We start from the raw sequence: 18743 nt of genomic DNA, 5'->3' as shown, positions 1-18743 counted from the left end.
GTGCTGATAATGATGATGATGATGGTAGGCAAAAAGGAGATGTGAGCCCGCCCACAGCGGGACAAGCTACTCCAGGTCTAGGTCGGTTGATGACCAGTGCTGCCATGGTATCTGGAGGGACAAAAGTACTCCTAATGTTACGAAGTCTGCATTTCGATGCGTTATTAGCCACGTGCAGCGAATTACGTTGCTTCTGTTATTCTCTTTGTTCTTCACCTCCTCGGTTCTTTTTTTTTCTCAGGCCCTTGCGTAGTGTTTCATATGATGTAGGTGTTTCCACGTGCCTATAGATGTGCCCATAAATATTATATAGCGTTAGGAGTGTGCATTAGGTTGATATGCATACATATGTATTTCATTTTTCCCTGTATTTCGAAATTATCTGTATCTTTTGTAGTCCGGCTGCAGAACTATGGCTGGGATTCGTCAAGCCACAATGTTTTTTTTTATTCCTGTACCCTGGGTTTAGTGTTTGTAAACTAGATAACTAAATGAAATGTAATATAAGACACTCCTCTTTCTTTCTTTCTTGTGCATAACGCGTTATATTGTACGTACATGAAGCTTTTCGACTTGGACTTAGATAATTTATTTTGGTACAAACTACAAAGGAAGACGACATCTGCCGCGAACGTTCCTTTACTTGGGTGTACTTGAGTCCATATCCCGTTGCATAATAACTACCTCGCTCTCCACTACAAAAAACCGCAGCTTGCTTTACGGAAAGTTTCAGCACACGCTCTATGAAATGCATTATTAACCCCATGAAACCCTGTAGTAAGTTTGTAAAGTTAGCTTTCCTGTGTGAAGATTCATATTGAGGAAAAGTATCCTTTAAAGGCGCTCAACATCGATGTTGTTGATGTTGAGAGAAAAAAATGAAAGGCGAGAAAAATATCGAGTTTAATGAACAACGTACTGCTTTTACCTGGCTAATGTGGTCCGCACACACTGCTGTGCGATGAACATTATCAGCTTAGCGTAGTCGAATGTAAGGGCGGCTTGTCAGCTTTTTTCACTCAACAAATACAGTACGACGTAGCGTGGTAATCTTCGGCTGCCGGTCCTCACCCGACATGCTTTTCCGTTTTCACTTTTTTTCTTTTCTTGTTTACTGTACTTAGTTTGTTTCTCCGTTTTCTTTTTGTTGCCTTTTTTTTTTTTTTTTCGATGTTCTACACGAGTGTCGACGTCGACAGTAACCATGAAATTGACCGCAAAATAAGTCGGAGCGCAACCTTCGCGCTAAGCGACGCCGCGGTTGTTCGTAAATCTGATACGACATGATAAACTGCGGGCATGCCAAGACAGCGACTTGGAAACGGCGATCGTCAGAAAAATATATCACTGGCGTTCACGACAAGGTCGCTTCAACGCGCGCTCACTTTTATGTATACCATATATCACTTTCACTGTATTTATCACTATATATCACTTTCTTTCGCTGCGACACAGGTTCAAGCTTCAGTGTCGAGACGACGCAAGAGCCTAGTCCTTTCAGAAACAAAACTTACGACGTCAAACTCAGAATAAGGGATAAGGTGCTCGCGCTTATAGCGAAGAGAGCTGTACACGAGCTGTACACTAAACGGAATTGTTTCAACGACGGTGACGTGGTTGGCGTGATGAAAGTAACAGTCCGCGCTCAAAACGAAAGCAAAAGAAACGAAGTTACATGCTTTCTTTTGATGCTTACATGTTCAGCGTGCAAAATACATCTCTCCTGCACAGGCCACGTCTCAATGTAGCCTTCACTCCCCAATTCAAGTACCGGATCGGATACTGTAACAGCAGCCTATGCTCCAGAGGTGGCGTCGTAGCGAACATTGAGCACGTCCTAACAGAATGTGAGCTCTACGAAATGGAGAGGCGGCAACTCTGTGCTCAGTTGAGTACTGCTAGCCGACAGACATTCAATCTGGCTGCAATCCTTGGCCCATGTCAGAGCCACGTGCAACACCGCCGGTGTTTTCTGATGTTGTTGGAGTGACTCTTGTCTTCCGGTTTGCTCCAGACGCTGTAGAGTCATACTCTGTATCTCAGTGTCAACTGATGCTTCTTTCATGTGTGTTTCGTTTTTCTTCATCTTCATTTTTGCCGCGTAGCGCAGCCAGTGGAGGACAGCTCAATTGTTGTACTTGCACATAACTTTAACTTCATATCTCATATCTCACATCTAATGTTTCGCGTGTATAATGGGGTAGTGTTGGTAGTGGTGAATCACCCCCATGTCAATGTCACGATTTATTTCTTGTAGTTGTAGTTATACAAAATATCCTAATTATATGATTTATATTTAATCATTGTATTATAATATTAAATTAAATTAATTAATTAATTAAAATAATAAAAAGAATGAGACTGAGGGAGGTTATCCCTTCCTGTTTGTCAGATACAGCAACGATAACATTTTTTTAGACTGTGTTCTAATTAAAAACTGACAACTAAGTAACGTATAACGTGCCCGTATGAGCTAGCCTTCACTGCGATGGCCTGCCGGTATGCATTTGTACCCATTAGCAGTAAGTTAACACTTGCGTGGGGAAGTTGCACGTACCTCTTGCATAGGTTGCTGTTGCTCTAAGACTACGTAAATGTTTTACCGAACACTTCACGCCAACAGGTTTATTATTGCTTACATCGCCGAAGCATATATGGCGTGAAAAGAAACATACGACTAATAGCTGTTTGGTACACTATGTTTCCTTACTCGAGCATTGTGTTTCTACTGGGGCGATAAGTTCCGGCCAATCAGAACGTTTACGCAGAAATACGCGAGTAAAAAATAAATAAATAAATAGATTTCTTAGCGTTATTGTACGGTTTTGTCGTATCACTCACGTAGTTACTGTAGTAAAATGTTCATTGATATTTCCTTTTGACAGCAATCATAACCTGGTGCTAGGTACTCGTAATTAACCGTAACTAACATTACTGTATTTTTTCCCTCCCTGCAGGTGAGTCCGCTAACATCTTCAGCCTCCTGGTGAGTAGAGCGATCCATACTCCTTTGTTCCTTTTATATAAAATTGTCTCGTGGACATCATATCTAGGGGTCGCTTATCCCAACGCACGCGGTTCATCACGCTTGAAAGGAAGGTGCTGAAAGACTTTTATCGAATTCCGTTGGTCGTTGTAGTGCAGAAAAAGTAATATTCCGTTACACGGGCAGCCTTCAACGACAGCTGAAACCAACTACCTTTTATTGCCCCAACAAGCGTGTATCGTGTCAACCTCTCAAGCAGCATTCGATTATTTATTTATTCTTTATTTGTAAATAGTACTGGACGCCCGTTGGGGGCCCAAGTAGGAGTGTACAAAATGCAATACAATACAAATACAAAATGCAAGATAATAGATATGAACAAGGTACGAACTACAATGGACATCGCGTATGATACAAAAATACAACAAACATCTCATGTATCACCGCGTAAGAAAATGGTAGTGATGTTGTTAACGAGCAGTTGTAGGTAGGAGATTGCGCAACTTCTCCTGGTAGGCTATTCCTCTCTTGGGCAGTGCGAAAGAAAAAGGGATATTTGAAACAATCATTTTTAGCTGGAACACTTCTAAACTGGCGATTATACGTTAATCGAGTACATGTCACAGTAACTGGTGTGACGTAAGCTTCAGCCGTTATCTTTAAGTTTCTATTGAGCAGAAGAGAGAAAAATTTTAATCACTTTATGTCAAGTCCAGTTTTCAGTGTACATAGCACTGATTTATAGTACAGTGTATCTAGAGGATCGTCCATTCTGTATTTATTAACAATAATACGGTGTGCTTTCCTCGAGCATATCTACACGTTGATCTGTGTGGGGGGATCCCAAAGAACGTCAGCATATTCAAGCAAGGGGCGTATATACTCGTAAGTCCTGTAGGATAATTTTGTTTTCCCATGTTGCGTGCCTTATCTTACTTCTCCCCGTTCGCTTTTCGTTCATTTCTAGACTGAACCCGCACCAGCACACTGCACTGCGGTGCACGAAAACGATCAGCGTAATTCACCATGTAAACAAAGAAGAAAAACATGGCGACTTACCTTTCAAGTCAACTAGCCGCTTTTCCAAGGAGCCAGGAATTTTTTTTTTTTTTTAAGAAAGACGCTGCCATTTATTTTAGCTCTGACAGGACTTTGCACGAGTTAAACCGGGTTCCATACAAATTGAGCGACTTACAGCTGCAGCTTGAGCTAACGTGTTAATTATATCACCCGAAAAACAGTGAAAAGAGCGAACTTCGGCGACAACCTGCGCATGAGGACGGATCACATATTGCTCCACTGTAAGTGCTTCGTAGCAAGTCGTGAGTGACTTTGGTGTAACTTGTACAGAACCAAAAACGACCTTCTCAACATTAGGAAAGTTCTTGCAGACTGGCAAGGCTGTCTATATAGCTACATTCCTCTCACTGATTTTGTTCATCGAGAATATCGCTAGAAGGACCGTCATCCCTTAAGGCATGAAGACATGAAATGGCGGCATTTCGTCACTTCGTGCGTCTGGAGCAGACGGTCTAAAGCAAAGATGGGCCAACATAGTTTTCTTTTCTTCAACAGCCAGCCAGTGACAATCTCAACATGGGCGTATGCGCCGTTTACTTTTTTCTTAGTCGGTCGACCCCGACTGAAAGCGTACCACGAATGAACCGTAAATCCTCTGTCGCGTCGTCTGCGCACGTCTGCAAGAGGCTCGTGGTTAACTTAAGATACAAACGTGCCTGCTGGCTATATCGTTGCAAAAGACAAAGCACGACAACCACCCCACGCACGAGACAGAATATAGCTCGGTAAGACAAATCGTCTACTGTCTCGTTATCGATGTTTCTATGGTCCAGTGGACCGGTGTCTCCACGGCAGTGGAAGAAAATTAGGAGAACCACAACGGGAGAAATATGTACATGTCGTCTCTTGTACGTGCCACGTGACATCAGCACGTGACGTGTTACACGCTTCGACTTACATTCTGTGCAGAAAGATACGAACATTTTCTTGAGTGTGAGGAACAGAAATACAAAACAAAGAGTTCGACAGACCAAGGCGCCGTCGTGTGAAAGAGGCCTATTAAAGACTGTCCAGTGAACATAGAGGCACCATAACACAGTGAAACTGCAGTCCCAGAAAACCTATATCTTTGACAGCTCTTTATTCAATAGGCTGAGCTGATGAATGAATGACACTTTCGCACAGGGGCGCCACCGCTTGAGACAAGTTGCCTCTCCCCATGCACTGCAGCCAATGCGGTGCTGTTGAAGATCTAGAGCACATTCTTTTCCATCACCCACACTACCAACCTTCCCGAACCGTACTCTCCGGATCGCTCAACGAGCTAGACTCCCGCCCCCTCTCTCACACAAAATTGCTTGGTCCCTGGCCACATCCAGCACACCCACGCTCTGCCCTCAAGGCTCTCTCTTCACCTTTCTGGACACCACAGGACTTCGGTACTTATTGTGAAGGGGTACATTATTTCATTCCCCGCAATCCCCATCATCAATGGGGTAGAGTATCGCTCCCGGCGATGAAGCTCCCCAGTCATCATCCCGTAATAAAGTTGTTGTTGTTTAGGCTGAGTCCTCGGTACGCTTACGTCACAAGTTTCGTCACAATAGACGATTTTACAAAGACGCGTGCGTCAGCAAGCGCGCACCGCAAAGCAGCATGGAAACTTTGAGGGACACTGCCCTGTCGTCTGCTTCGGTTATGGTCTACTCCAGCCGGCGCTGCTGCTGCGCACACCTGGAATGTTGTTCTTCTTCTACCTCCCGTCCCGTAATGCTCTAAGGCCCTCAAAGTTCCCATAAGCCCTTGCGTGCCACAGGTGGCGCTTGCTTTTGTAAAAAGGTCTATTGACCTCGGTCGTAAAAGACTGAATGAACCTTTCTTTCCCAGGCGCTGTCGACCAACAATGCGCATGAACCTTCAACACGTCATCCCGAACACTTTAAATACCATGCCGATGATAAGGACGATGCCCAGAAGAAAAACGGTTTCTGTTCGAAATATCGGCACGCTCCCCTTCTATATTCCACTCATAGCGTTTTAGAAAATTGGAATGGAAAATTACAGGTGAACACTGTGTCGAAGTTGCCACCAACGGCTCGTGGAATACGGCGGCAAATTACACGTGCGTAACACAGAGTCTAAAACACACAGGACCTAGAGGCACACACAAAAAAAAAGAAGTCGTCTACTAGTCGGCTAAGCCTGGTGAGGAACGACAGTAAACAAGGCATGCGCGTGCGGCAAATGTTTATTTTGATACAAAAGGTGAACTGCTGCCGTGCAGCCCTCACAATACCGTCGCGAAATATACGGCGGAGCTGGAGAACCCCTGAAAAAGACGACACGTGTAGAACGCGTGGTGATGCTGCAGGAACCCAAAAGACGTAATAATAAGCGCTAAAAAACACGGCCGTGAACGAGACAACATATAGTGCTTTGTTGTCTCCTTGTTTTTAGCGCTTCTTCGCGATGCTATAGATTCCAACTAGCTCGCCCGGTCCATTGCTGTGATGTAGTAAGATGGAACCACGGAGATGATCTTACTGACAGATCCGAAATCTATCGCTAAGATCTTACCAAATCAAGCCTGTCGTCACCGCTCACAAGGTCAGAGAAGCTTTGGTAGAAGTGGCACGAATGGAATTTTCATTTGCCTTCCAGTTGATACGAGCGTGTTACAACGGATAATTCGGCACTCTAGCAAGACAGGCGCACAACAATTAGCCAACAGTCGGAACTGACATAGATTCAGAAGGCAAAGAAAGAAGAATTAGATCCCACAATTGGGCCATCCATCATTGCAAGAATGCGGAGCAGGGGAAAATCCCACTCGCTATAATCAGCCGAACAATAAATCGAAGAGAGGGTTTAATGTTGACACAGACTCTGCCATTATCCCAAGATGCCTCTACAAGATCCATGCGATTAAGTCCCAGCTATGCGCAGATTGCAACAAAAAACAAGTTCCGTACCCCGTGTTCTGCACCATTACCATGGCTTGACCCGGAAAGGAGGCCGTAGTACATCCCTGCTTCCCACTTTTACTTTACTCCCGTGATTTTTAATTGAGTTATCTAAAACATCGGCAACGAGTCGCGGAGACAGCCGGCTAACAGCATTATCCCTTACCCCGCTTCCCCCCGCTTCCTTTCCCAAGGAAATTATTCTCCCCTTTGTAACTTAGACCTCCTTGGAGGACAACTCTCAGGTTGATCTTGTGGCCCTCTCCACGCTTGGAATGCGCCCTTGGAACTCGAGTTCAGGTGTGTCCTAGTTCCCGTGTATGCATGAATTCAACTATTTTTCGCCACCTTTCGTTATAGGACACCCATCGCCCATTTTAGTGTCACCCGGTATGACAAGACATTTACAGGATTTTACTTTGGCGGGCAATTAAGCTGTGGGTCCATTGGTGATGGTATCGGATGCCCTCATTCTATGTCTGAATGCCATCCCGGTATTCCCACTACTGCTGAAAGGTTCCTAGATGACATTCTTTATTCCACCCTTTCATTGCAACGGTTAGATTCGGAATTCCTAAAGAACATTCCAAGCTCTCACAACCACTATCGATAGACACAAGGAGCAGGTTCCAATATCAAACTGTGGACGGCGTGCCAAAGAAGGACTTATGTAATCACACCTTGTACCGATCAAATAAACAGTTGTTCGAGGCGCGTGTTTCGTTTCGCATCTACCAAGGCTGTTTGCCCAACCCATAATGATGGCAAACCTATTCAATCAATCAATCGATCAATTTATGTAGTACCAAAAGTCCCTGGACGGGGGTGTTACACAGGAGGAACGGGATCTCAAGCGAATGAGAAAGGAGGGATCGTCAATGTACAAGATAACGACACTTTCGACAAAACTAAGCGAGCATCAACAAAGAGCAAAATAGCAAAAATCGGGTGAAACACACGGCAGTAATAAACTTAAAGAATGATATTGGATATATAATTGCAAAAGCAGGAACGGTATTACAATATTATATAAGATTGTTTCCTTCTGTGCGCTTGTTAGGAAGGAATGAATCCAATCGAATTCGCCCAAATTCAGTAATCTAATGTTATCCTTATAGCGTGAAACCAGTTTAAGTACATTAGTAGGTTAAAAGGCTTCAGGGCCCCTATTCTCGTCAAAGTAATCGAGCTCGATTACTTTGACGAGAATACCCATCCTATTTAACTGCGAATAAACCTGCTTGTGTTCATCCCGACGCAAAAACTTTAAGATATTTTCGTCTTTTTTTTTCCACCAGTGGAAACACTATAAACATAACTTACACAGAAACTAGAAACATTACGCCGTTATTAGCCAATCATCTTATCGCATGGCATCATTCTCCCTCGTGATTTTTTTGACAATATGATTTTTCAGTTTATGTTAGTCGTTAAGAAAAGGCGTCAACTCCAACTGTGTTTCTGGCGCACAGGAACTCGCCTTGACGGAGCAAACTTTATTGTATCTACCGAACTGAAGTCACTGCTTCACTGTAAGCATCGCCCATCAAGGAAATTGATCCCCAAGTGTATTTCATTATTTCGACAATGAATTCATCGGTCGATAACGCAGCCGCCTCTGCCCACAACCAACGCCCCCTGTCTTTAATATACAGAGTAACCCGTTTTAGTCTCGGTCAATATCTTGTGACTTCGTCGTATTTGCTGATCGATTCTCATAAACTTTAAAGGTGCATACGCTGCTGAAATTTTAATACTGAATTAGAGGGCATGCGATCATTTATATCGTTATATCGATACTTCCGCGGTATCGATCACCGGAAATTATGGGCTGCGGAAATCGATATGAGTGCATGAGTGACGGGGCCTTCACCTTATGCAGTGTGAACCTCCTTGCGTTGCCATGAGCACTTTGTTGTTTAATGGAGCAGTGAAAAAGAGGAATGTCCCCGAAGTAAACTAAGTAAAATATTCCTAGACCTGATATGTATATATATCTATATATCAACCTGAAGAAGTGCAGTGTCTTGCACGAAAGTTCTCGTTCGAATAAATATTAGTTGCTCCTAACCGTTTTTCACGTTACGTGTGTAAAATATTCCTGTATGGCGTTACACCATAGGAAGTTTGCAATTACAAAGTTTAGGTGATAAGCGAGCACAAAATGATAGGACGCACTTGTTTCACACATGGTATCAGCTACGGATTGTATTATGGCACTCAAACGTCATTGATTGTGATCCTATGAGTCGATTGGTTGCGGCATAGTTAGTTCATGATGTCGACGCCCTCAGACGCTTTCAGACATATGTTGGCACAGTTCCCTTAGAAGTCGGCCCAAGACGCACATTGTCCCAGGGCGTCAGTCGTCACATTGCCCACCTCTGCGGGGCCGAAAACGGCGAGCCCTTTCATCATCACCACCACCACCGACGCCCACTTCTGTGTGGCCAACAACGTCGAGAGTCGATCCTGCCATTACCAACTCCCAACGCCGAACGCACGCCGAGAATGCGGAGCATATCATTCTGCGCGGGTCTTCCCCAACGATACCTCTAGACCTCTAGACGGACTCACGCATCCTCTACGCATCTCCACGCTTCATCCTCCATACGCTTCCTTTTTGCTATAGACCTGACGGCGCCCACTTCTGTGTAGCCAACAACGGCGAGTCGGTCCCCCTCATTAACCCCCCTCCCCCCCCACACACACACACCGCACCGCACGAAAACAGACCAGTAGTGCGCGCAATGGTATTGCAAACTATTATATGGAGCAGCGCACCGCAGACAACTAAGCAACCTGGCCATACACTTATTAATAACATATCACATATCGTTTTTGAACTTTGGAACTACATGTTGAACTCTATTATCACCTCTGTTCTTCTCTGGACATCATCTCTCAGTTTCGTCATCTCATCCTCTGTCATCTCATCATCACACATCAACTTTCTGTGTGTAAGTGTACTGGGGTAGCCAGTTCGACTTCGTCGAAACGCACATCCCCATTTTTTTCTTTATGACATCACATCACATCACATCACAACATATCGCACAGTCAAGGGCACTCTGCCCACTCTTTATTCTGCCAGAACAGCTCATATCTTGGCAATGCAAACATCTAGCATACGTTGTAGAACATTAATTGTTGTGTCACTCATCTCATCTTGTTACAAACTATTCCTTTTCACATGTTTCTCTTCTCTCTAACACGGTAATTCCCATGCCATGCATAATAATTTCGTATGGATTATCCTGGAAAGAGAATTCGAGATCTCAGCCAGACGAAAATTTCCGCCACAAACATTTTAATTTGCATATTGCGGGTGTCATGAGGGAACAGTGAACTTCAATTTCTGGAAGTGACCTGGCTGGCGTCCTAACGCTCGGAAAAAGCTCCTATTTCGTCTCGACAGTTGTGGTGCCGTATAGACCTTCGCCGTTAGAACGCCCCAGATATGGAGATCTCCCGGTTGTGTAACGGCAATATAAAAGCGATGAAATGCGACCTCATCGCCAACAGATGAAAATGCGAAATTGTTAGAGCCTGACGAACACTTTCGCAGACGGGAAACAGACAGACGAAGAAGAGAAGGTTGATGCAACTGAAGAAGTTCTCGTGGTCGATTTTCGGCGGATTTACTTTTGTTTTATTGTTTTCGTGAACTGTGCTAAATAGTCTCTCGGTGCTTCTAGCCTGTCTGGGTGACTCTGGGCTCCTGGACTGCCTCTGAGCGATCGTGTACTCATGCTCCCCTGCTGCCCATGTGCCGCTTGCGTCTTTCTCTTTTTCTGTTTCTGCTTTTTTTTTTCAAGGAATAGCAAGTCGACTTCTGCCTGGCTGACCTTTCCTATTTACCTGCCTCTCTTTTTGTCGTAATAAACATGTCCCCCCCCCCCCTGTTTGTATAGCAGTACATTTGTTCATAGTCGTAAGTGTATAATTCGTACCTGCTGGTCAGCTTGAAGGCTGTGCAGTTTGGGAAATTCATAGGAATTTGCACATATCGTTTTCACATCAAACAGCCATGTTTTCACGGAGTATTCCAAAGAAATAATCGATAATTCGCGGCTTGGCGCCGGGGGACAGCTATGACAACTGTAATAGTAATAATAATTTATTTTAAATAAGGTGCCCATAAACAACCGGAAGGTCTGAGAAAATCTAATTAGTGTGGCGTTGTAGAGGACGTAGAACACATCCTTCTCAGGAGTCGAAAACACGTTGACGCACGAAGGGTTTTAGAGGCGAGCATGTCTTGTGTGGACTCACGAACCTTCGACATCGCGAAACGGTTAGGTCCTCAGTCGTCCGACAAGGCGCTAAGGGCACTTGAAGATTTTCTACATACAACCGGGCTTGTGGATATTCTATGACTCGCTGAATGTGTGCTGTGTGTGTACACATCGATTCCGACGTTTTACACTGACTTGGTTGAAACTTTTGAACTACATGTTAAACACCACCATTTTAACTCGCTTATCTGTTTGTACTTTCCGTGTGTAAGCCTACTCGGGTAGCAGGTTGGACTTCGTCGTTACTCACAACCCCCCCTTTTTTTTCTTTACCATATCACATTACATCACAACTGAATCCAAGTGAGTGTTTTCTGATACATGGAAACAACGCAACAAGAAGCCACAGCAAATGCAATGCTCATTGCAAACAGTTTATTGTACACTCTTGTACATTTGGTGGAATGAAGGACTGGAATACAGGAAGCTTTACGAAACAAAGAAACAAGAACTCCTTTTCTCCTTTTCTTTCTCCTTGTGGGAGGAGCAGAATTCGTCAGTGACGAATTCAATATCTTCCGTTTTTTTTTTCTATAATCAAACTCAAACTCAAACTCAGAACTAAAAATGTTCTTTAAAGTAATGTACGGTTTGTTAGCAAATTATCGATTCGGAGTATGACACGGGTGACTTCAGTAGCTGTTGTTTCGGGCTAGTTTACTATGAGGTAGCTAATTATAAAAGTTTGCCCTTATCGCTACGTCATACTCACCAATTGCTTGATACGGGCGAAATATTGTTGTGGTCACCTGTAGAGCCTAAGGGTACATTTTGATCATGGTAAATTTCACTCGACAATCGCAGTGCAGAGCTACAATGCAATGTGTGTAAAGTCTATGGGCAAAATAATCACATGACAGCATTCCCATTAACAGATGATAGCCGATACGACGCTGCACTCCAGGTGGCGATAGCTGCTCTGTGCCTTCTGGTTTTGCCAAAGGCACAAGGAAGAAGATTATTATACAAAATAATAACAAATAACATAACAATTATCAATCAAGATGCAATTAGATGCACGCTCTTTGGTGCAGATACAGCTGGTGAGCAACACCTTGTCTGCTGTTATCAACGCTGCCACTTTGATTTTTCTGCCATAAGACTTAGTACGTTCTGCATTGTAACTCTGCATCTCGATGCTCGACTGGTTTGGAACTTAACACAATCAAAATACAATAAGCTTTACACAGCGCACACAAATTCTCTATCTGCATAAAATAATTGGTGGGTATAGCATACCGACAATGGCCAAGTGCTATAGGTAGCTACGTCTTATGTCAGTCAACTTTAATATGCACGGAGTCCAGTTACCACCAGTAGAGTAATACAAGTTAATGACTTACGCTACACGCCCACCATTCTCTTTAACATGGCAAGCAAGCGTATTTTATGGGGACGTATACCGGTACAAGCCGGTAGCCAAGAGGAACTCCAAGAACATCAGAAGTCCGCGACGGTGTTGGACATGGCTCTGACATGGGCCAAGAATTGCAGCCAGGTTGAACGTCTGTCGGCTAGCACCACTCAACCGAGCACAGAGTTGCCGCCTCTCCGTTTCGTAGAGCTTACATTCGATTAGGACGTGCTCAATGTTCGCTACGACGCCACATTTGGAGCATAGGCAGCTGTCACAGTATCCGATTCGGCACTTGAATTGGGGAGTGAAGGCTACGTTGAGACGAAGCCTGTGCAGGAGGGACGTAAAATAGCGTGGTAAACGGTCAGGAACTGAGAAGGACATAGTGGGATCCACCGAATACATGAGAGACCTGTCAGTGATGTCCCGACTCCACTGCTGGCGAGCTAGTGGCTGGATGAGCTCATTCAGAAGTGACTTCCTGTCTCCTCTTGATAACACCGTTGGTACAACAGTCCGAGACTGTTGGGCAGCCGTTGCCGCTCTGTCGGCGTCTTCGTTTCCGCTCAAACCACAGTGACCCGGGACCCACTGCAGGGATATATGATGACCGTGATCGCTTAGACGCTGAACCTGATGGAGGATATCAGTGACAACTGGGGCGAGCGATCCACGTATTCCCATGTTGGCTATACATTGAAGAGCAGCCTTTGAATCTGAGTAGATGACCCAGGCCCGCGGATCGTCACAGGACGTCTTACGTAGACACAACAGGATAGCATATAACTCAGCCGACGTTGATGATGTGCGGTGTGAGAGACGGTATCCATGTGACACACCGTCAGTTGGAATAACAAATGCAGACGATGAACATTCATGACTGGAGGATCCGTCAGTGAAAACTGCAGTGTGGTCAGAATATCGACTGTGCATCATATCCGCTGCAAGCTGTTTCAGAACTGATGTAGGCACTTGGTTTCGTTTGACATTAAGACCAGGAATTGACAATGCGATCGGTGGTACTGGAAGCGACCACGGAGGCGTCGTGGACACCACTGATCTTGCAGAAAACGGGGAACCTTAGGTTTCACTTCCATGAAACAGTTGTGTACGTTACATTGCTTCCGGCGACAAACTTTTGCTATTAGTGGATGGCGGCGGTGGTGTGCTCTGAGGCGCAAATAGCGAGTGGTCTCCCTCTGCTATAAGACTTCAATGGGTATTTCGCGCGGGCTTCTGCTATCACCATCCGCGTTTCCGCAGCTCTCGGGACGCCAAGACATACCCTTAAGCTCCGTGCTAGAATACACCGCAGTCGTTGTTCTTGCGTCTGTGAAATTCCGTGCAAGACTGGTTGAAATTACGAGCAACTTCTTTCGCTATTATTTTCTTAGCGCAAATGTATTGAAGTACGTACTCTTTTGGAGATGTTTCGTAACATAGCTAGCACACACACACAAATGCGACAAATGTAGCATAGAAATAACGACCGGAGCTGGACAGAATTGTTCTGAAACATCATTAATCTATTCTGACTTGAGTATAGTTGTAATAGGACCGAAATTGTGAAAATGTGTAGAAGCAGAAACACTTGGGACGCAAATGCGAAAGAGCACAGCACACAGTTTTCTGGTCGACTCTAATGAAATTCTGTTTCACGATGAACAACTAATGTAAACACTACATTAGGACACCTGAAGTCTAGTACCTGCACAATGAGACTGTCAGTAAGCCTTCGCGCTTCGAAGACATAGTCACGTTTCCGTTCTCCACAGATGATGGTTTTCTTTCTGGCCATTCCGGTGTCACAAGGCAGACGACATTCATTCTGGCGATATGGTCAGTATCTGTAGAAGGAAACAACATTGTTCATGCATTCTGTTGAACGCTAACACAGCCATCTTATCTGTGCTTTGCCACGGCCAGTATCAACACGAACGCTGTCAACCCCCGAAGGTGCCACACAAATTTCCCTTGACTGAAGCACGCATGACCTGCAACACTCGCGACAAGCTTAGTACGCGATTGATCGCGCAACGTGAAAATAAGCTTTCAGACTTACCTGGGTGTTCACAAGGATAGTGAAGATTCAACGCTGGACAATCTGAAGCCATCAGCCATTTGCACTCAAATCTCACGCGCGTCCCAAACTGGAGGATTGCCTTTTACGCATGCCCACGTACTGCGCTCACCGGTGTAGTTGGCACGATGTAGACACCAAACCGATAGAAAAAAAAAAGGTTCTACAGCGGTGTTCTGTGACACCACAGGGAGGATAGAACAACCCCGGGGTGCAAGTGTGCCACTTACACCCAGAAAAACATTTTTGTCTTTCTTTCTTTCTTTCTTTCTTTCTTTCTTGGATTGTATACACGTTACATCTGTTCGAACTATCGGCAGCTCTCGTTCAGGGGCACTTCCCTTCATACTCACGTTACATCGATGCTTTCCCATCCCGTGCCATTGCACAGTTATCGGATCTAAATCGTTCTAGTACGTCACCGACCCAATATTACATTTCTATAACCTGTGTTCTCGACATGAATGCTGAGGACCAATAGTATAGCGGTCAAAAACGATCCACACACATAACCAATGAATAATGGCGTTTGCGTCCGTTCCCAGCTCCCTCTGTTCTCTTCCCGAGACAACTGCTATCATGAGGACCACCACGGTGTCCGGACTGTGGTATAATTTCGCCCACCTGGGTGTTCTTTTGTGAGCTGAAATACCGGCATAGGGCGCGCCGTATTCAATGCCCGCGACGGGAGGCAACGTGTCTGAACAATGCGTACCATACCACCAAATTGTCAGCGCACTCGGACACATTCGAACCCGCAACCGTGAGGTCAATGGACAGATATGGTACCAGCAGACCCACCGAAGTTTTCACTTTTTAATGTAACATGTTACACAGATACACACGTTGTGTACAGTAGCATGGGCTACGCCATCGAGGTGTGTCCGTCTGTCTTCCTGTACGTGGCTGTCTGGGTGTGTTTATTACATGTGTTACGACGAATGCGAGATCAGTTTTTCACGTTGTCTCCCTACCCACATGCTTCACATGCACGCAGAACACAGTACACTCTATAAAGTAGGTAAGCCCACTGAGCTGGCTCATCCCAGCTTCTCGCCAAATGCCGAACTAAGCTAAATGACCTGTGGGGCTGAGGCCGCTCTATAGCTCTCGAATACCGTTTCAACACGTCTATTCAAACATAAGTATTATGCACAGACACGTAGGCAGAGCAGTAGAACATGTAATCATTCTTGATGAAGACGACCATAGACGGAACTGCATAAATACACTAAGACCTGGTAGTTTAACACACCAAATTCAACGCTACGGTCAGCTAAACCTCAAGTAAGCAGAAAGAACACGTGTGGCTGCATACTGCATACGAATGATTCTAGTCTATAATTGGTGGTTTGTGGTCTCGTTACCGAGGCCAAACATAAATCGTCCTCGACTCTGTGCACTGCCGGCATTCTCTTTTTAATGGACGTGCACATACTGGAGCAACGACATCAGCCTATCTTTACGGCCATCGCTTAGTATTAGGGGAAGACATAGCGTGGGTCTGGTAGGAATTGATTCTGGCAATTTCGATGACAGATGGTATGTAATGGCAAGGCGGATTGCTCTCCAACTCTGCTGGTGCGGCTGTCTGTGTGGCTTTATGCAGGCGCTGACATTTATTTGCATTCGATTGCAATTACTCCGCAGAGGGCTGGTAGCCCGTCTGCGGTGCAGACGTAAGAGGATGAATTAGTATGTGTACACAAAATTTATCTTGCAGCTGAGTCAAGATGAGAACCTCTAGTACCATGTGGCACTCTCTCATCCTCGAAAATTACTTGACTCACTATAGTTGTGTTCAACGTGAGAACAGCTTGAAGAACCTTATATAATTCTTATTTCGTCTAACGCTGTAGATAACTGTAATCAAACGTCAGAGTGATCTGAATAAATTACGTATGCACGCTTCTGAATGTTGGTTAAATATAGAGGGAATAAGATTCGCCCGCAATGCTATTTTTAGGTTGAATACGAATATACTAATACGACGCTCCGTTGTAATAGTTAGGCATGCGTTACTTCTTCGCAAACATCTGACGATCAAAACGAAAGTATAGACCAGTTTGCGCGCCTGACGTCACACTCTAGCAGTGGCGCTACAGTGAGTAGGGCGTCTCCTTGGTGTGGGCAAAGCAGCCGCCGTTTTCAATTAGAGTGATCGCTGTTTTCATGCAAAGTGGGCATGCCGCAAAGCCCTATATCCTTCGGGTACACAACCCGATGCAAAAAGGGTGGCGAATTCACTTTTTATCAGTTTCCGCGCAACGCAGAACGAAGAAATCGTTTGATCGCTGCAGTTAATCGGCGCACGGTAGCAAATCAGCGCTGTTTTCAGAAACGGTCCGATCAAACAGCTCGCCTGAGGTGACGTAATTGTATGCTTCCAGTGACTTGTACGCTTGCACAGTATCAGGAGTGAACTGGCTCGGAGAAAATATTAGATGAACTACAGGATGTGCGCTATAAAAGGTCAGTCACATTTTCGCTCGTGACGCGATAGCTACTTGACGGACAGACTTCCGCTGCCACACAGTGAAGAATTTATGCAAGAGAAGCCTGCGAACAATATTCTGTGGCAGCGGAAGTCTATCCATCAAGTAGTAATCGCGCCGCGAGCAAAAATGTGGCCGGCCTTTTATAGCACACACCAATGCGATTGTGATCGGCGGCATGTTTTGTGGTTGGGCTGTCCAGTTGTCGATGTGCGGCGGAAAGGGGATCGTCATGTTGTACACCGTTCATAAACAACTTGGTCTTGTAGCGACACTTGTCTGATTCCTTCAGAGCTCTAAATTATTCGAGTATTGTGGAAGGAGACAGTCGAAAGCGGGATAGCAATGCACCACAGCTGATGTCGCACTTGCGGAAAGCATTCGCACGCTGCGTTAAGCAGGTTTTGCCCGCGCCAACCCCGCGCATGCGCAGATGGCGCGTCTCGTTTGCAAACAGTGAAGCAGTCTATAGAGGCTGCATTCAACATCTACGCGGTTCTTCACAATATTCAGCATATGGACGCATCTTAAGCGATTCCCTTGAGTCACTTACCCCCGCATTCGTAGAAGTGGCTTGATCTCTACCTGACTCGTAGATGCTTTGGAAGAGCGCCAATGCAATTCAGAAACCCTGCTCGGCTTGAAGCGTTCTTACGCAGCGCGCTCTACATGACACGTGTGGTGAAAATGTCAAGTCAGCGCTCTGGCTACCTTGAACTCGACTTGGATAGCGCTGCAGTACGGCAGCTTCGGGAAGCCACATGACACTCAGAAATCTGTCTTGTCTCGGCTTTACATGAGCTGATGCGTCATTAATTTGTTTACAGGGACTTTGCACACGCGTTGGTGCCAGATGACAGGTGTGGCACACATATAAGTCCTGACGCTAAGAAATGTCGCGTTTTCATACTGCAAACCAAATTTTAAGTGCAAAATCGTGCGAAAGTCTCGCTCCCAGACGCAGTTAAAGTTCGCAGACTGACCCTTGACGAAGTAAGCCAGCGAGAAGGTGCATGAAAGACGCAAACCGTCTTGAGCGAGTACAGGTTTTGGCGCAGACTTGCACAAGTCAAGATGCCGCTTCAAATCAAGTCGCATCTATGAATTCGGGGGTTAGTACGTATTTAAGTAGGCCTCATTAGCAAGCGCTATGCCACCGCCATGTGTGCGCTTCATTCATAATAACACTCCATGCAAGAAGAAGGGAACCCCGAAATGCCGCCTCTCTGGTAACATGGCATTTGAAAAAGTTCCAGGGAGCAGCGCGCTCCCTGGTAGGGCGTGCCGGGAAATGCGGGCGTAAACTATGGTTCTGGCCCACCATAGTAGAACGACAGTGGCGACGCATACACCAGAAATACGACGACGACGATAGGAGACGATAGGAAAAGCAAGGCACACACATGTGGTATACTACGCTGCGCGTTCTTCCAGAAACCTATTCCTACTTTGCGTTCCGCCGCAAATTGAAGCGACAAAAAAAAACTGTCTTAAAACATTAATAATCTGGACACATTATGCTCTGGGAATAATAACCTGTGTTG

The 18743-nt window shown here is 45.2% G+C and overlaps 1 protein-coding gene across 4 annotated transcripts in view; it reads left to right on the top strand.

Moving 5' to 3' along the window:
• Window positions 1-18743, top strand: part of LOC135388691 (cardioacceleratory peptide receptor-like) — a 404160-nt gene that overhangs the window by 92308 nt on the left and 293109 nt on the right. The window contains exon 2 of one of the 4 annotated variants that reach the window (XM_064618407.1): window positions 2958-2986. The exons of the other annotated variants lie outside the window; for them this stretch is intronic. The gene's annotated coding sequence lies outside the window, so the exon portion shown is untranslated. The remainder of the gene's footprint in view (window positions 1-2957; window positions 2987-18743) is intronic. 4 annotated transcript variants of the gene reach the window in all.

Source organism: Ornithodoros turicata, chromosome 3, assembly GCF_037126465.1.
Source record: "Ornithodoros turicata isolate Travis chromosome 3, ASM3712646v1, whole genome shotgun sequence".
Taxonomy (NCBI): domain Eukaryota; kingdom Metazoa; phylum Arthropoda; class Arachnida; order Ixodida; family Argasidae; genus Ornithodoros; species Ornithodoros turicata.
This window is presented reverse-complemented; position numbering and strand designations above follow the sequence as displayed.